This window comes from Zonotrichia albicollis, chromosome 1 (assembly GCF_047830755.1).
Source record: "Zonotrichia albicollis isolate bZonAlb1 chromosome 1, bZonAlb1.hap1, whole genome shotgun sequence".
In the NCBI taxonomy this organism is placed as follows: domain Eukaryota; kingdom Metazoa; phylum Chordata; class Aves; order Passeriformes; family Passerellidae; genus Zonotrichia; species Zonotrichia albicollis.
The window spans coordinates 64884999-64902958 of record NC_133819.1 but is presented as its reverse complement, the minus strand read 5'-3'; the positions used below and the strand labels follow the sequence as shown (position 1 = coordinate 64902958).

General features: G+C 46.9%; 1 long non-coding RNA gene across 1 annotated transcript in view; it reads left to right on the top strand.

Moving 5' to 3' along the window:
- Positions 1–229: 229 nt before the first annotated feature.
- Positions 230–17960, top strand: part of LOC141729365 (uncharacterized) — a 156666-nt gene continuing 138935 nt past the window's right edge. Inside the window, exon 1 of the long non-coding RNA XR_012580835.1 lies at positions 230–574. This is a non-coding gene — a long non-coding RNA (uncharacterized LOC141729365). The remainder of the gene's footprint in view (positions 575–17960) is intronic.

Genomic DNA, 17960 nt, shown 5'->3' with positions numbered 1-17960 from the left:
TCAGCCAACATCTGTCAGGCCTGTGTGCCCCACACCATGCTGGCTCTGATGCCTGTGGTTATCCTCTGAAAGGCCCCAGAGATCCAAGGCTTCCTGTTGATTATGTACCACTCCTTGCTGGGGGAGGAGAAGGTGACACACCCATTCCATCCATTGTGGTGACACACCAGGGGAACCCCATGGAAACAAAGACTTCTCTGACCTCCTGAATCCCACTGGGGAAGGACTGCATGTGCCAAATGCCTCCTGAGCCATCCCACGTGAGGCTGACTTCCTAATCCTAAACTCATTATTTGCGACTCAGGGGTGGAAGCGTGTGGCTGCCAGCTCCCAAATGACTGGTTCAGCCCACTCAGGACTCTCTGATCCTCTTGAGGTGGATTGCGTCTTCTGCCCCACAAAAGGAGTGAGCTCACCACGGATCAGGCTGAGTGTGTCTCTCCCTCCCCTGGCAGTCCTCCCAGATTACAGCATGACCCTCAGCTATGAGTCACCTCTTTTCTCACAAACCCAGACGCTGTACAGAGCAGGCAGTTGCTCATCTGCGCCAATGCTGAGAATTTACTGCAGCAAAGTAAGTTTGGCCTGCTGGGATTCCTTCTCTGCATGTGACCTTTCTGACTTTTGTTGGTCCTCCTATGTAGAGCATCTTTGTGCAACTGCTTCGCCAAGCATAGACTAGCAGCAGTGCTTGGGAGGAGAGAGGGAAAATCCCATGGGGCTCTTGCAGTGCCAAGGAAAAAGTGACAGCCAGGTGCTGACCATTCAGTGGGGCTTTCCATGGATTCATTTCTGGAGACAACACCTGGCAGTTTGCCCCAGCCCTGCTGGCTGTAATCAATACTTTATATTAGGCACTGATGTTGTTGGTGTGAGTCTCCTCCCATGCATCAGTGGAGATGAGTAGGGTCAGTGCAACCAGTGACCACTGGGCCTGATCATCCTGGCTGAGCCCAATGGGGAGCACCAAGGCCTGGGAGGAAGACAGGTAACTGGTGAGTGGGTTGCCAACTCTGTACCCCCCATCAGACATGTGCATGCACTCTGAGCCTGCTGGTTCCCACTTGCAAGTCAAATACTGCCTTTGGTATCAATTTTGCTGTGTCAATCCAAATACCTGCTCCAGAACTGGAGGCATGAGCAGTGCCTGGGGTATCCCAGGTGCAGGCAGGGTGTCAGAGATGCCAGGCAGCCACAGAGCTGAGACCCAGATCCTGCTGTCTCTGCTGGTTGGGATGCACAACTAGAGAAGTGAATCAGCACCGCTGTGATGCACAGTCATAAGAGAGCTGACTCCTCCTGGGAGGGCTATGAGGATGCTGGGTTTGAGGAAAGGCAACTTCAAAGTCCCAGTCCTGCTCTCTGCTTGTTTCCACACCTGCGTGCTTCCAGCACTTTCAAAGGAGGAAGAACTAGCCCAAAACTCTGTGTTTTGCTTTGGTTTGTTTGTTTCCTCTCTTCTGGAGCTGCGTTCCTCCTATGTCGTCTGGTTTAGCATTTTGCCAGCTTGGCTAAGTATCTTGTAAAGAAATCATTTATAATAAAGCTAGTATGCTGGGGTTTATCATTTATAAGTGTGGGTCAGGGTTTAGTTCACTGTGTTAAACTCTCCATGCTGCATGTGATTTTTCAAGCTTTGTCAGGAACAAAAAGTTCTGGGGATGTGCAAAGCATGACTGCATGGTTTCCATGGAGACTCTGCTAGTTAGGCTGTGGAAATCCTGAAAAGGCCAGAGGATGACTGACAATACAAGGTCTTAGCGGCTGATCTGAAGAGCCAGACTGAATTAATGAGATTTTTCACAGAGAGTTATTAGCAAGGCTAGCACAGTATGGCACTTAGGCCTCTTTCGTTTTCTCAGCTGCAGTCTTGGAAAACAGAAATGGAAATATCTAATTGCTGTTTTTTAAGCCCTTTTAAGATTATTTCAACCTATACCATTTTAAGGATGTAATGAAAAGCAGGTTTGTTTGCTTTTTTATCATTTCGTTACTGTTATTACTGTGTTTTTTGGTGGCAGTTGCCCTTATCTGTACAGAGATGGGAAATTCAATAATACTTATTACATTGAGCAGTTAATTCCCACATACTGTGAACACATTACTGTTCAAAGTAAGTTATCTTGAGTTCCATTTAGAGCCAAGCACAAGATACCATGGCTTTATATCTCCTAGGGCCATATTAATTATTTATTACTGACTGCTAACACAAACTGTTAACTCTCACTAGTAATAGTTTGTTCATTTATCCATCACTTACTGCTTCTTCCCTGTGTTTGTGCCTATCCCCTTTCAGCAGTCTGCTCAGGCTATGAATGCATGGATACTTTTGGACCCAATTAAAACAACACCAAAACCATTATCAGTCTGAGATGCTGAGTTTTGATCAGGACCCGACTTTCCTGCAAGTTTTGCAGTGCCTGAACTGCAGGATTTCACTGGATCATTAACAGGTGGATGATCGATAGTTAGAGGGAGATGTCTGTTCTTTGCCAGAGAACTAAATGGATGTATCTGCCTGTTTCTGGTAGAAGTAGGTTGTTTGCTCTTTCATTTTCAACCAATACAACAAAAAAGTGTTTGAACACTCTCCTCCTTTGCCTGGAAAATGCTGTATCTGCTGAAATCAGCACAGCTGGTACAGCAAAGCAGCATGTTGGGGACTGCTATTTCTTGTTGGTTTGCACAAGTGCACATGCCCATATGTTTCTGGGAGATGTAAAACCATAATGTTGCTGCTGAGTAATCCACAACAAAAGCACATGCGGGCTGCATTCCTTGGATTCCTGTACAGTAGACTAATCCACTTAATCTCGCTGTTCGTTTCTCTGGCTGGAATTTCACAGTCCCTTTTGATTTACTGGTTTGTAAATCTCTGATTAAGTGCCTGGGGGAGGGGAGGGGGAGAGGATATCATCTCTGAAGCCCCCTCTTCCTCTCGAATGGTTTTGTAGGAAGGAAATGTGTAAACTGAAGTGAGGGTTAGCTGGTCTTATTTGGCCATCATATTGTCATCATCTTATGATTTTAAAAAATATTTGTTCAGTAGTTTTCTCTGTTCTCAGCTGTTCAGTGCATGGGCAACGTCTCTTTTTTTGCCACATGGCAGCATTTCCACTCCCCAAGCTTCAATTTTTTTATTATTGTTTTTTTCCTTTTCAAGTTGTGTTTTTTTTTTTTTTTTTAACAAAGATGCTAACCAAGATGTGTGGAAGTTTTCTTTTCTATTAGTGCACCAACAGTTATAGACCAGCATGGAAAACAGGAGCTAGATGCTGGCTGTGGAGCAAATTCCCAGAAACCTGTTGTTTAGGAGGAGGCATGCATACGAACACAAGATAAATCCCTAGCTAAGCAGACAGATAAATGAGAGAGCTTGGTCTCAGAAGGTGCTCAAGTGACACAAATATCAATTTAGGACCTGCCCTTGAAATATAAAGGTATAAGTAAATAATAGAGGTGGCTCACCTGGCTTAATGAGTCATAAAGGATGGGAAATTAAACACTGAGCTCCCAAAATAAACCCTCCATTTAAATAATAAGTCACCACAACCCGCTGCACCCTCAGCCCCTGCGGGTGCCCTGCTGTTGTGCGTGTGGCGGCTGCGAGCGGGGCTGTCCCCAGGCAGGGTCCCGCAGCTGCCCCGCTCCGCGCAGCTCTGACTCAGCCCGCCCTCCCGGCGTGCTGCTGGGATGACTCCGTGCCGGAGCGTGAGGACACTTCCCAGCTCATCGGAAAATTCCTCCGCAGCCCCACGCTGCCTTCGACAGCCTCGAAGGAGAATGAGCTTTAGGTCGCTGCCTTCCTCCCCCTCCTGCAGTCACGCATCCCACTGAGCAGCTTATGGGTGTCCCCAGACAGTGCTGCTGGTGGGAAGGATCTGTCAGAAGCCTGGCATAACCATCCATCAAGAAATTAATCAGAACAGGTCTGAGGAAGTGAGCAGGCAAATAAACAAACATATGGGCTACCTGACAACGCAATGTTTGGAGTAGCTTTACTCAGGGAGAAAGGATAAAATCTCCCACGCTCTCCAGGGCTGTCCAGAGACATTTACAATTAGATCCAAATTGGGTTTAGGCAACAGATTTAAGTCTGAGTTGAATTGCCTGGACTTGGATCTGAAGATGCCAAATCCCGCGAACTAACCTCTGCCCAAAGTGATGAGAACTGCACAAGAACAACCTCTCTCACAGCGCTCCTGCCATCTGGGCTGGTGCCAGGTCCCAGGGCGGGGAGACACAGCCTGCTCCCAGGATGGACCATGCTGGTGGGATTTCAGCTGCATCTGAATGGGAAGAGGAAAACAGATCTTTCTAAACATTGGCTGCAAACCAGAGCTAAAGCCACTGGGGCAGTCAGGCACTTCGGTATCAGGCTGATTTTATTCGAAAGCTTGGAAGTTTTTGTTCTGATATTTTGGCTTTAGCATGCCTGAAATGCTCAGGAGGAAGCACTGGGAATGCTGTGAATCTCACCACCCATACTGTTAAACTCCTACAGCCAACATAGCCTCAGTCATTCTTTTGAAAGGGTTCCCTGGTAGGATTGCTGCAGCTGAAAGTGAAGTAAGAAGCAACTGGCAGTCAGGGGAAAGAAGTAGGGTCCCAGAAGGTATTCCCATAGTGAATTGATAAGAAGGGTAATAGATAAATGCCACCTGAACTTTGGGTTCAAGATGTAGAGCAGATAAGTGACCCACAATGACTCAAAGGCAATAAATCTTCTGTTCCAGACAAAATTAATCCAAGGCTGTCACAGGAGGCTAGAGAGGAAATTTGGAAACCCCTTTGGAGTGAATGTCTGCCAAACTCGGAAACACATACACTGTGCTATGACCTGTCAGTCTGCATGAGCCATGCTGCTGGCGTGCAAGCCAGACCCTTTGGCTTTTTGTCCCTCACAGTGCAGACAGTGCTGCTAAGGAAGAATAATACAGGAACTCACAGGAAAGTTTTGTTGTCTATCCAGGCATGCGTCTGTTTTCAAATTAGCTTAAGTAAAAGTGGGCAAGAGAAAAAATGCACAACAGCAAGGGAAGACTTAATGGGATGCCAGTTGGTTTAATCAAACCCTCTCTCAGGTGTGCCCACACTGAGAAATGAGTGCTTGCTTTCACAAGGCTGAGGCTGGCCTGTGCTGGCAAACTACCATGCTGTTTCTGTGAGCATGTTACAGTCTCCCAGCTTGCTGACCATCTGGTGGTCTCTCCTGTTAGGATTAGACAGGTCTCTGAGTCCTGTTAATACCAAGGCAGCAGAATGGTTTGGTGCCACTCTTTCATGGCATGCAATGCTTGGTGGCACTGGGGGCTTGGCAGGTCCCTGCCCTGTGACTCACTGGGTCTTGAGGAGATTGTGAGTGGGTGTCTGCAGACTGCAACCAGCTCCCCTCCACCTCCCCTAACCTCTCTGTCTGCCCAGCTGCACCCACCGCTGTGGGCTGGCTCAGGGCAGGAAGGTTATCTTTGCCACTATCAGGGCTAGAGGCTTTGTTTATTTTCAGATTACTCTGTAAAATCTGGACAGAGAGATGAAAAGAGCCAGAGTAAGGAGGTCTGTGCATGCCAGACTCTCTTGCTTTTGCTCTGGTTCTGAAAACACAGGGAAAATGTGGATGGGCTTGATCTAGCCAGACTGATTAAAGATGGCTTTGCCCACATTTTGAGTGGCAGATGTAGTATGGGGGTGGGCTCTGATTCATTTTGGTGCAAAGGCAGCAAGGCTCTGCCAAATTCTCTGCTTGAGTCAAAATGGTGGATGTTGAGCTGAAGAGGATAGACCCACCAGCACAGCCTGTTGATCCCATAGCTCCTCTTAGAGTCAATTTCCACCTGGGAAATGCTGAAAACACCTTGTGGGAAGTTCAGATTGTCCTGAAGTGCCCTTTGTTGGGGGTGAGCTGTGAAATGGAGGCGGGCCTGAGCTGCAAGCCATTTAATGAACAGGGAAAACTCTTTTCTATCATCCTGTGTTACACATTACAGGGAATATTTTAAAAGTGGGCAGCTCATTGTCATTCAAAGGCCAAATTTAAAAGTGATCCAGATAGGTGGTTACTGTCTGCCCAGCTCTGGCGTTTCAGAGCTCACAGGGGTTGAGGAGAGGAAGCCTGGTAGCTCTGAGCCCTTTTGGTCCTGCCCTTCCGCAGAAAAAGGTGGGATGCAGGGAGGTGAGAAAAGCCACCCTCCCTGCCATCCCCCAGGTGTGGCGACAGCAGATCTCTTGCTGATTGTCAGTGAGTTTACTGACTGCTAATGAAGTGGAGGGAGGAGTGACTTTCAGTGATATCCATACAAAAAAATGAACGTGTGAAAACCACTGGCTATTTTTGGAGAATTCTGCCCTACCTTCTCCACTCCCCCCCCCCCCAATTTAAGCATCATCCTGGGTGAGGTGGGGTTTTTTTATGACTATATATGGTTGTTGTTGGGTTTTTGCAGCAGTGAAGTTAATAAAGATGGATATCAGCAACAAACTGTCAAGTCCTGAGTTGGAGAGATTTTTCACTCAGTGAAATAGACCAGGGAAAATAAATAATCCAAGAAGTGGCAGAGCTTGTAAATATTGACATGTACAAGCAAGGAAAGAAAAGTTAGGCAAAATAAAAAATGGGCTGGGAATTGCTATTTTTCAGGTTACTGCTTGAAAAAAAAATCTACTTTTACCTAGCATACTGTCTAGAAGAGTTAATATTTTTCAATTAGAAGGTTTTAAGTGTTTGAAGGGGCATGTTGCTGTTTCTCCAAGACAGCATCTATATTTGAGGGTCTTTGGGAGCACAGTGAGCGTTAGTCCTTCATCCCTGTGATATCTATAGGAATGCCCATGACAGAGAAGACTGAGGAAAGAGGAAAGGAATGCAAGGTGAGAAGCAGAGGAGATCAGAGGGGAACTGTTCTTTTCTCTGGTTTCCCACCAGAAAAGGGATCTTTTTAAGATCTCCACAAGAATACCTTTTAACCTCAGCTGGGGTCCAGGCCTGTTGCCCAGTAACTTTGCCAGTGCATTGCTTGGCCCCAGATCACACAGGGAGACACAGAGTTGCACAGGTTCCACTAGCTGTTGTTCCTTCTCCCATACTGGGGAGATTTTTGGCTCCCTGTTGTCTGCCCCTGTGACACCTGGCTGTCCCACACCAGCTGACTAGCTGAAAATGTCTTTAAAACACTGCCTGCTTTGTTTTGTTTTCCTCTACCTTCTTAAAAGCTCGAGAAGCTACTGGGTTTATCATATGTAGCTAACCCGTCCACTGGTTGACTGGTTGTTTAACTGGTTTGTTGTCCAAGTCCTGCTTTCTTCAAGCCAGTTTATCATCTTTATGACTGGAGGAGAATTTGCATTGCTGCCCTGCTTGTACACCCTCTGGAAAGGTTCCAGACCTTTGAGTGTTGCAAGCACATGAAGAGCGAGCCAGTGATGTAACCTTAAAGAGGAACTTTTTTCCAGTGAGGGAGGGAAATCTTTTGTTCCACGCTGGTGTAACACAAGAGTGCCAGTGAGTGTAAATAGCAGCGGTGCAGTAGCCAGTGGTGTTTCAGCCTCTCGTTACACCTTTGTGGTCAAGCTCCTGTAATTATGGTAAGTAGAAATGAGGTTATTTGGGACAGTGTTCTTACAAGGCAGGCATAAAATTCTAAATAAAAAAAAAAAAGGTGTTTCCAGATATTCAGTGAAATTAATGGAAGGGAAATAATAGTGGTCTTTAATTATTTCAAACCCAGACTGTTAAGGCAGATGTGCATCATCAGTCTTCTGAGAATGTCCTGGGGACATAGCCAAGACAGTATTTTTTTCCTCCTATCACAGCTGATTTAATATCTGCACTAGTGCACACGCAAGAAGATGATATGAAACTTGTGCTTTTCAGTTCAAGTCCCTGTAAATGACTCCCCCTTGGAGATTGTTAGAAGTGGAATGGGGTTGTTGTAACACATGGGAATTAGTACTTCAATGCATGTGCCAGCAAGGCAAAGGTGGGTTGACCCCCTCTGTGTTAAGTCAGGGAAACCATGGGGTTGAGCTGAGCAGCTAGTGGAAATAAAAAGAAAAAACTAATTCCAAGCAGGCCCCAGTGAGCATGTTTTTATCCAAAAAGCAATCAGAGATGGGAATATAACATACCAGATGGAATTGCTGAGGCAGAGGTGAAAGTTAAAAACAACAATAATGAAACCTGATCAAGTATAATTTTGACAGAATGAAGACATTAGACAGAAAAGGCCCCAGCAGGCAAGTTTGGCTCATCCTGAGCCCAATATTTCACTTTTTTTCAGAAGACCCCTGAAGAAAGCCATGTCACAGCACCATAAGATGTTGAGGCTGAACCAGAATGAGAGCTGCAATGCCTCCAGCCCCGTGGTGGGGCAGAGGCTGTGCTGGCAGCAACCTTCCTGGGCTGGTGGGCCAGGAAGTGGGAAGGGCTGCTGTGCCTCTCCCCCTCACCAAGGCCTCTGAAAAGAGGGACTGGGGGTGCTGGGATATCAGTCCCACTCCAGTTTTCCCTGTTACAATATTCCACAGCATTGCCCCTATAAGCTATTGGGAAATTCCGTGGAGAAACACCAGATATGGACTTAACTCTCAACCCTCCTTTTGCTGTAAAAGGGATTTTGTGTGCTAAATGAAATTTAGACCTTCTTTATGACTGTCAATACTGCCCAACAAATATGAGAAGTGTAATTTAAAAGAGAACCAGACCATCTCTGCCTATAAATTTTGGTCTGTCTTTTAGAGCCATTAATGGTTGACAAATTCACTAGGAAAACTAAAAAAAAAAAAAAAAAAAACAAAAAAAAAAACCCCAAACTGGAGCTGCTGTGGGGAAAGTGTGCTGGAAATAGAGGATCATGTTTTTAAAATGTGCCAAATGTTTGGTTTGCTGTTGCTGTTTTGCACTGCGTGGCTGGCTAAGGGTGCCCGGGATGGACTGCAGGAGCACAGAGGGGGACTGAGGAAGTGTTGGCTGTGCTGGAGGAGGTGGCAGGAAGTGGAAGGGTGAAGCCACAGCAACGTGCAGAGCTCTGTCAGCTCCGTAATAACGGGGTTGTCTGCTTGAGCTTGGCTGGATACCAAGCCAAGGGTTTATGGTGTGAGTTCATCTGCTGGCTTTTCCCTGTACGTGATGTAATGCTCTCTGTGAGTGCCATATTTATTACACCCAGCTCTGTAGTGAGTACGTGCAGTCAGAGCCAGCCTCAGAAAGTTTGGAAACAGCTCCTCGATCTTTTCTGCATCCTTTCGGCTGACCTATGACATAATCAGTCGGCGGCCTGGCTCCCTCCTTCGCCTCCCCCTTCCCTCCTCGCCCCCTCCTCCTCCTCCCTCTCCCAACGGTTTGTCAAACTGTCTTGCCTTTATCTCCTCTCGCAGGCTTCTCGACAAGTCACAGGATGATTTATGCCCTGATAACTTCTGCTTTTAAAGGCTGGGCTAATAAAAGCAGCCTTTGCAAAAACAACTTTTGCGGGAGGTGTGGGGAAACCCACCCATCATCGCACTCAGCAGGCAAAGCACCATCTCAGCAGCGACGCCGGGGGCGCCTCCCTCGCCATCCTCATCTGCACCCCAAGGGATGTGGTGCTGGGAGGATGGGTGGGAGGAAAGCCTGGCCTGGCGAGTCCCAGCAGGTGAAGGAGCACAGGGTGTGCATCACCCATTTCCCTTGTCTTTCTGTCCTGATATGCCCTGCTCAGTATCCTGCAGAGCTGGAACCTCAGCAGCAGGTGCAGGGACCAGGGCTGGGTGTTTGGGATCTTGGTGGTAAGGTCTGTGCTTTGCTAAAAGAGGAGAATACTTTATAATTATGATATTGCTTTCAATATTGCATCTACAAGCTTTCTCAGTGCTGGGGCAGCCAGGAGGCCAGGGATGAGGCAGGCAGCTGGACCTGTGATCCCACTGCGCTGACCACAGCACCAGGCATGCCAGAGCTGCAAACACACATGGCTCCCTGCCCTTTATTATTGAGGTTTACCCCACAGCCCCCAGAGGCACTGCAGCTGCACCAGGGAGGCAGGCAGCAACCTGCCCCTGTGCAGCAGGGCCAGCAGTGCAGTGGGGCTGCACCTGGGGACGTCCGTGCTGGCCCTACTGACCTGCCCAGTTAAATGCTGCTGGAACTTCAGCCTAGTGGCAATCCACCCTGGAAGTTCAGATGTGGGCACAGACTGTGTTTTTGTGTTTTAAGCACCATGGAGTTAAACCTTAAATCAGCTCCTACTTCAAAGTATTCCCACTGTAACTATAAGACCAGAAGGATGAGGTGGGCACTGGCAAACATAGAAAGCATAGGAATATTTTTGCAAGATCTAACATATTTAAATTGTTCTCTCAAGGTGAGTTTATAATTTTATTTTTATTTTGCAGCTAGGAAAGAGAAGATTTTCGTCTGACTGCTTTATTAACATGGGTCTGAAACCATTCCTGAACAAAAGCAAGCAGGCCATGCCACAACTAAGACCAGCACACTGAGTTTCGTGGGGTGGAAAAATCATGGACAAATCAGGTGTTGAAATGAAAGCTGAATCCGTACCTTAACTGAAACCTTTGCAAATAATACAATGAACACAAAGGGGAGAACAATTTAGATTTTTGTAAAGATTTTTTGTACTTATTTTTTGTGTGGTATATTTGATTTCTCAGATTTTTTTTTTCTTTTTACTCCTGAAAAACATGGTTGTACTTGCCTAAACAAACTAGTTAGACTTGAGAAAATATTCAGAGTAAAATTTAAATTTAGTTGAAACTTGCTTGGCTTCAGGTTTCTTTACAGTCTCCAAGCTCAGCCCTGGTTCACTGGGAGGCTTGTGAAAGACCATGAACTTTTACAGGGAACATGGATTGATTTATGAGTCTGCCTGAAAATCCATGTGAAATTTGCCTTTCGCATGACCAGGATGCAAAAATATCTTCTTTCCCCCTCAACCCCTTCCTGTGGTAGTGGATAAACTCTGATGTGTCTTATCTCCTGTTTCTGCACTGAGTCTTCCCAGCACAGGCAACATCTTGCTTGTTTCTTTATAAATCACCAATGGTGCTAACAACAAAATGTTCACAGCTCTGGGGTTAGTACTTGTTAGTTTGTTGCTGCTACATGAGCTGGGCAGGATGAAAATGATGCCGATTTTGATTTATTTTAACTTGATGTTAATGCTGTTGTGCACATTTTGCTCTGGATTTTAACAGCTGAAGACAGAGTGGGGCTGCACAAAGGCTTCTCAACACCTTGTGACACATGCCAGGTTGCAAGAGGGCATGTTACTGTTGCATCTGGTGCATGCTTGGGGAAGTGCTGTGGGATGGAAATGGCCAGCCATGCAGGGTGCTCGCTGCAGTGCAGCCCCATGGTCTGCTGCAAGGACAACTGTGGCACATCCAGTGAAGGGTCCAGGGGGGAAAGGCCACTGGTGTTGTGCTTTTCAGGTTGCTTTCGCAGTCAGTGTCTCCCACAGGGTTGGGTCTCTGTATACTCTCACCACAGGAATGGTGCAATCTTTTGCTAGGAATAAGGGATTCCACAGCTTTTTTTGTCTCCCACACAATCCAAATGGTTGGATATTTTTCACATCTGGATGTCCCGTTTCTCTGTTTCCAAACTGTACGAAGGATTTTATCAGTCATCTGCAGGAACCAAGACCTAAGCTGGGCTCAGGACAGTCAATCCTATTTCAAGCAAAGCTGCTCCCTGCAGCAATCTTTGCAAACCCAGGCACTTCTCAGGTCAGAGAAGCAGCTGTGGAGGGCCCAGTCTCTGTGGGTTTGACATCATCCTGCAGTGCCAGCCAGGGGCTCATTTTTAGAGTAGATGGCCCATGGAAAGTTCCCATCTGGCCCATGTTGCAAAGGAGGAAAGGGCAGGATGCTGCAAGGGGCCAGCAGCTGCTCAAGGGACAGCAGACTGCAATGGCTTCAAGACCTCTTGAAAGGTGTTTGACATTGGAAATTCATTGGTAATTTGTCCAGATACAGGAAAAGACCAAGTCTATCCCAAATACACAGCTGAATTCCCCCTTATCACAAGACTGAATTCTCCTTATGGTAGGGAAAACACAAAATAAAGAAAATATTGTAGAATTTTTTTTAACCACCACATGCCTCATTTAAAGGCTAAGTTGAACATTACTTCCCCAATTTGGAAATGCCTTCCCATTTCACATTCCAAATTAATTTACAGTAAAACAAATTTTTCCATTTATAATACTTTAGGGGAAACATTTGGAAATCTCCCAAGCATTTTGATTCAGCAGATCTGACTTATCTCTTTCCCTTTTTCCCGTCCTCAAATTTTCGCTTCTTGATTTGAGTTTTTTTCCATTCCTTTATGAGGTGGGATAAATATTAAATATGACAGCAATTCCAATGGGGCCAACAAAACGATTGTCACTCAGCTCTGCTCAATGGCTAGTCCTCCAGCTCATATATCAGCCAGAAGGATCACTGCAGAGTTGCCTGGCTCATTTCCCTCTGTGGTTTGTCTGTGCAGATGATGGGGGTTAACCTGAGAGTCAAGAAACTGGAGCTGATCCTAGGCCCCTCCTGCACTTCTGAAGAGCACAGATGTGTGGAGCTCATAGGCCAGCTCACAGGTCATTTCCATTATTGGGGATCTTTCATTTGGCTGGTCTTACTCTTGATATATCGTATTTCTTCGCTTGAGAGTTACTTAAATTACTCCACTGTTTATCACTTTGTGGTTTTATTTTATGTTATCCCTGGTCCATAATGACTTATCAGGCTGTGAACACATATAACGAAACTTGAGCTGCATTTTTTTTGGCAGAGTTGCAAATGGAACTCAGTTCACGGAATTTGCTGATCCTGTGAGCTTCATAAAGGTGTGAGGTGATAATTCAAACCAACATCTCACTTGGTCTTGTTGTCACATGAAGTTAAAAATTCACAAAAAAAGTTCACAGCAAGGGTTGGTCTTGATACCAGGACAAGAGGGTGCCAGAGGAATGGAGAAGTGAAGAATCTCTAGGAAGAGAATATTATAAATTCATTCTCAATTGGCAACTAATTGTTCAAGTAGATTCAAGAAGAACTTGTAATAGAGTGTAAGGTTAAGTGATAACTTGCTGACAGTTGATGGAATGAAAATATAGCCTAGAGTTACCTTAGATGAGCATAACACTAAAAAAGGCACTTCCATGGAGATTTGTCTATGTAAATGATAACATAATGAACTGGATCAAGATTAGCACATGTGCATGAACAATTTTGTCATATTGAGTGAAAGAAACCTACTTTAGGGACAATACTGAAAATACAATTGCTTTGTGGGCAAATCTGTCTTCAGAAATAAAGGCTTGTGAGACTGCAGGAAAAAAAAAAAAAAAGAGCCATTTCAGGCCAGGGTGAGCTGTTGTTTTATTTGTGTCTACTCAAAATATAGGAGTGTTTTATGTCAGAGGAGCTTTTCCCAGTGGGAATGAATGAGAAACTCTAATGGACAATAAATTCTGGGGGTCAGGAGGTTTTCAAGCTTCTTTTATATTGTGCACTGTACTGGCTTTGAATGACTCACAGTCCTTTATCCTTTTTGTTCCAGGGAGCATGCATCCCCTTCCTACCTCTCCCATAAAGAAATGCAGTGGCAGAGCATTCAAAGTAAGACCCAGAGGGTCTAAACTGGAGGTTCAAGTCTTGGATTTTAGATGAAAATCTGGAGATGATCTGGCTGTTTGTAGGGGTCTGGTTATTTGAACCAGGAGTCAAAAGGCCTGGCAGGGATGTGACTGAGCATGCCATAAATCCTGCTGGTCTGAGAGGCTCTGTGGCTTAGGAGAACCCTTAATCTTTAACACACAGCTCCTCTCTGGCTTTCACAGATATTACTTGCTGTGAGAACACAAGAAGGGATTTGCAGAACAGTGTTCCCAGCCACTCTCATGAGAATTTGGATGTGGAACAAGCAGGGATCCTTGTGCAATCCCTTAGGCCCTCTACAGTGTCCAGCAGGGTCCCTGGTGGAGACCTCTGCCAGGCTGTAAGCTGCAGTTTGGGAATGCCTGTCCCACAGCATCAATACACTTTCATATCTTCCCTTATGACCTCAGCATCTGCTGCAGTGCCTGGTGAGATCCACAGCCACGATGACCTTCCTTTACACCAGCTGAAATGAAATCCTCCTGTGTCAATCCTAACACACAGCTCAGCTTCATAAAAGCTCCAAGAGACTAGGGGATGATGGAGAGTTTTTAGCCATGATCAGCATCCTCGTGAAGCAGATGGGAAGTGACCATGAAGGAGCACAGGAAGATGTGTCAGTACTCTTGTCTGCCTCAGGTGTGATCTTTTCCCTTTCCCCTTTCCCTTTTCCCTTTCCCTTTCACCTTTCCCCCTTCCCTTCCTCTTTTCCTTTTGGAAAGAACTATAACAGGACAGCTGGCTAAAGCATAGCCCTCATAAATGGAGATGTCCAAAATATAGTCAGTTAAAAAATACATGTATATACAACCTAATCTTTTGCTTCTGCCAACTCCTGACTGTTAAGTGAAGATGATAAATGCTTTCTCACTTTATAGAGCAGTATGACACTAAATATATTTTCAAAGGTGTCTCATGGAACAAGGATGATTGCCACAGTGAGAAGAAAAAAAAAGGCTTCCTCATCAGTTTGTATCTCCTTTCTGTAAACTCCCTAAATAGCTGCTGGGAAAATGCCATCAGTTGACACACAGACTACCAAATAAGAGGAACCCCCTCCTTTCTCTGGATTCAGGTATATTTCCCTTCTGCAGCCTGACCCTTTCCCTCAGGCCAGCATTGCCTCTCCCTGGGGCCAGCAGTGACTCAGTGGGATCTTCCCCTGCAAGGCCTGGGAGGGGGTCAGCCCCAGCTCTACATTCCTTTTGGGTGGGAGCACAGGTTCAATAAGTTATCTCTTAGTTGGCCTCTGGTTCCTCCCACATTGCATGAAGCCGGCTAGGTCATTCTCTGCTTTGGGGAGGGCTCTGACAGCACTGCACTGAGCACAGAAGCCTACGAGGTAACAGAAAATAGATCCCTCCCTTGGCATCAGTTGAGTATCACAGGAGATTTAAATCTGTGCATAGATTTTTCCTCTTATGGAGAAGTGCTCAGCATCACTCTCCTTTCTGTAGGTGCAGAAGCCGCTCACCTCCATGGGGTGGTGCCGGGTGGGTGAGTGATGCCGGGTGGGCGCAGGCACGGGGGCAGTCCGAGCCTGACTCAGCTGAAGGAGGGCGAGCAGCCCCGCTCCCTCTCACATGGCCTCGCCTGCGGGAGGCAAGGAGGGAGGGAGGGAAGGGGGAGCAGTGCCGACATGGTAATATCTTACTGTTGTGCTCCTCATCAGATGGCCTGGTAAGCCAACTTAAACACAACACAAAGATGTGTTTCTGCCATCTCTGTAGACTTTACCTGGAGGTGCAGAGGTGGCTGGCCAAGATCAGCAGCCTCCTGCCTGCATATGCAGCTGGGAAACATCTTTGTCCTGAAACAGGGATGTTCCTTTGTGCAGAGAGCCTTATGGGCTGCGTGAAAAGAGCCGAGGCTGACGTGCCTGTGTTGGGTCAGAAACAAGGCTGAGACCCTCCGTGTGCACCGCAACCTCCTGACAGTGCTCCCTGGAGTGGCACAGCCACACTGAGAGACCCCACTCCCCACTCCACAGGTACTACAGGGCTCAAACTCAGCAGTGACAAAAGTCTGGACTCCTGCTGCTGTGGAGTACTGGCAGGTGCCCCAAATGAGGGCCAATAGCCCAAGTCAAGACATTGCTCTTTGAAAACCTGCTGCCACCACTGCTCATTTTCATAATCCTTTCCCCTACAATAGTATAAACAAGCTGTCATCTATTTTTCAATGAAAAATACTTTTGCTTGTCTTGGTTTCACGTTGCACTGTTACTATTCGCTGTGGCAGAAGCTGCTGCAGCTATAAATAACCTCACCACAAGCTCCTCTCATCCATAAGCTCAAGCACTCACTTCAGAAGAGGCAGGTGAGATTACGATCTTGTTTTGAAGGGTCAGGTGTTCCGGCAGAGGTGATGAGTGGGTGCTATCACTGGGGTGCTGGCACCCCATGTTCCTGGCCCTCCACTTGGCTTCCTGGCAGAGAGTGCAGGGTCCAGAAGCCTAAAACCACCTTGCTTGTCACACAGGAGGTGATGCTCATGTCAAGAGTATCATGAGAACTGCCAGCAGCAATGTTTCACTTCTACATCCTGCTGATGGAATCAGGACAGCACTGCTGTCTATGGCCCTCATAGATATCCCAGGAAGGCCACATTCCCACTGTCGCTGGGACCTGGCTGCCCTGGAGTAGGTGACACGGCCATCTCCATGGACAGAAGACCATCCAGAGGTGCTGTCAGAGCACATTTGTGTGCCCTAACTGCAGGAAGAGAGCCAAAGGTCCAAGCTGTCAGAAAACTGCTTGTTTCTGGGGCTTTTTTTGACTTGTTTTTTAATTCCAGATTTCCAAGTCAGACTGGCTCAGATGAGAGGGTCCAATGAAACTTAGGTCTGCAGCGAGGAGAGAAAGGAAGGGCAGGCCCCATTTTGGGGTGAAACAGTGCAAGAGTGACATCCTCCCCACACACACTTGCACCACTCTAGGTAGCTGCAGAGCCCCCAGACTGCTGAGAACCCACACACTGATCGCAGGCATGTGCTTCGCAGGCGTCCTGCTCAACCTCTGGTGCCAGCCATGCGTGCGACACACCAGACAGGTTTCATACATTCCTCTCTTCCTGCAAGCGTTTCTTTGTTGTCCAGGGCTGTTGTTTTCTCTGCTCTGTTCGCTCTGCAGTCCTGCCTTGGCCTCCTCCTCCGTGGTGACAGCTGCATCCTCCTGGTGTGCCGCCACTCATGGTAAATGTGTGCCGTGGGCAGGGGACATGGTGTGACTGGCCCCAAGGTGGAGGGATGCGGTTATGCTCGTCCGGATCCTTGCCCACACCAGAGTAAGTGCTCTGAGCTGATGATGCCCTAGATCAAGCTGGGAGCGAACTTCAGAAAGGAGAGCTCATTTTGACTGTAGGCTGAATGAATACGGTGACTCATCTCAGTTCCTAAAAGCAGAGAAGTGTTTGTTTCCATACAATGTGAAGATGCTTTAACTCAAGGTCTCTGGTTGTGGTGTCACATGTATCACTGGCTGCTGCTGAGCAGGATAGGTGCCCTTCCTTCTCCTGTGCCCAGTCTCACAAAGTCCTGCCCCTGCACTGGCACACGTCTTATCACCACAGTGAGCTGACATAGGAAATTTCACCTGGCAAAATTTGTCACCTTCCTCTTTATTTTCCAGAATCTCCATTTTCTGTTGGCTTAGCCTTGGTATCAGGCATGAAGTAAAGGAGAACGGGGCCTGTCATGGATGGCAGACAGCCTTTGGTTGGCATAGCCACAACATGTACTCCCTGTTCCAAAAAAGAGACCCCCACCATGTCACTGCTGCCTGCCCTTGTGTGGTGTGCGCAATGTGGGCGAAGCTGGCAGAAAGCACTGCTCCCTCATTGCCTGGGTCTCAGGCACAAGACCAGAGAGAAGCAGGCCTGTAGATTTATTCCTGAGCTCTTTTGTTTTTGTGATACTTTACTTTCCCAGCCAGACAGGATGAGAAACAAATACCACCAAAATACGATGAGAGAGGCTATTCTTGAAGTGTTTATAGCCCAGCCTCACTGGAGAATGTTTGGCTGCCTCCCAAGACAGCCAATTCTCACTGTGTTTCCAGGCCAGTTTCTGAACTTTCAGGCACTTACCCAAACAGAATCTGGACTTTTTGAAGTTTGCTTATCTCTGTTTACAAGGGCCTCCTGCAAGGGTGAGTCAGGGAAGGGCAGCCGAGGTCAGGGGTGTGAAGGGGGAGCAGAGCAGGGAAGCTCTGGTGAGCTTTGCATGTACTGCACGTGAGAGCAGTCACCCTGTGCAGTCTGAATGCCCAGCTCCGATCTGCCCGAGTCAGCGGTCAGCCTGACTGTATCTA